Raw genomic sequence first — 1223 nt, forward strand, 5'->3', positions numbered from 1 at the left:
AACACTGAGATATAAGCATGAAAAAAATAGGCAGGGGTCAATATGACTTTAATTTGAGATAAAAACAACAAAAAAATATCGGTTTAACGTTATATATATGAAGTTTACATGGCAAAGAAACTAGCACAGCCTGTTAAACTCGGTAGGTTATAACTCAAGTTGCAGAATACTGCTTATGTAAATAGATTTCAATTTAGAGTCCCATCTTCCCCCACATTGTAGTTTTGTATGTTTTCATTGCCAAACTTTGAAAGATTTGCTTTTAATTTAGTAATTTATACCTCAAGGGCTATTTAACTATAAGATACTGATATAATAAAAAGATAATATTTTTAAAATATATTCGAAATTTGGTCATTTGCACTTGGTGAAATTTATAAGAAGTAGCTTGTGCCAAAAACAGTATAGTTATACCCAATTTGTAGCAAAAATAAAACTTCATCATTAGTTATTATCAATTTTCTGTTATTACATGTTCATATACATTTGTAGGATACAATATTTATCCATTGATGTTCGAACATTACCCATTGTCGTTCAAACAATACCAGTTGTTATGCAATAATATAATGTATAGGTAACATGTTAAAAACAATAGCAGTAGGTTTAGACCTAATTTTCAAAGCGTACAGTATTATTTCGGGTTATTTACGTCTATTCTTATTTATAAATACACTTAATAATCAAAATTAACAATGATTTTAAATTGTCCCATCTTATCCTATGTGTTTTCAAATTTGTAAAATTCAACTCCGTCATCTATTTTGATTTTGGAAATGTTTGGCAGTATGTGCTTAAGTGTCCCATCTTCCCCCATTGTACTATGTTATATGTATAGCTCAGTGACTATATTTTAATAAACCCTGAGGTATAAATTATTGAACTAAAAGCAAACCTTTCAAAGTTTGGCAATGAAAACATACAAAACTACAATGTGGGGGAAGATGGGACTCCAAATTAAAATATATTTGCATTAACATTTTTCGGCAGCCTTTAGTTAAACCTACCGAAGTTAATCGGCTGTGCTAGTTTTTTCCTTGCTATGTAACTTTAAAACGATATTTTGTTTTTATGCCAAGTTAAAGCCATATTGACACCTGCTTATTTCCTCATGTTTATAACTCTTTCTTTTTCACAAAACTAAAACTAGTTGTATTAGACAAAATCAATTTGTACGAAATATTTAAGTCTTTATGAAGCTATAAAGCTATGTAACTTTATAA

Source organism: Ciona intestinalis, chromosome 2 (genome assembly GCF_000224145.3).
Source record: "Ciona intestinalis chromosome 2, KH, whole genome shotgun sequence".
In the NCBI taxonomy this organism is placed as follows: domain Eukaryota; kingdom Metazoa; phylum Chordata; class Ascidiacea; order Phlebobranchia; family Cionidae; genus Ciona; species Ciona intestinalis.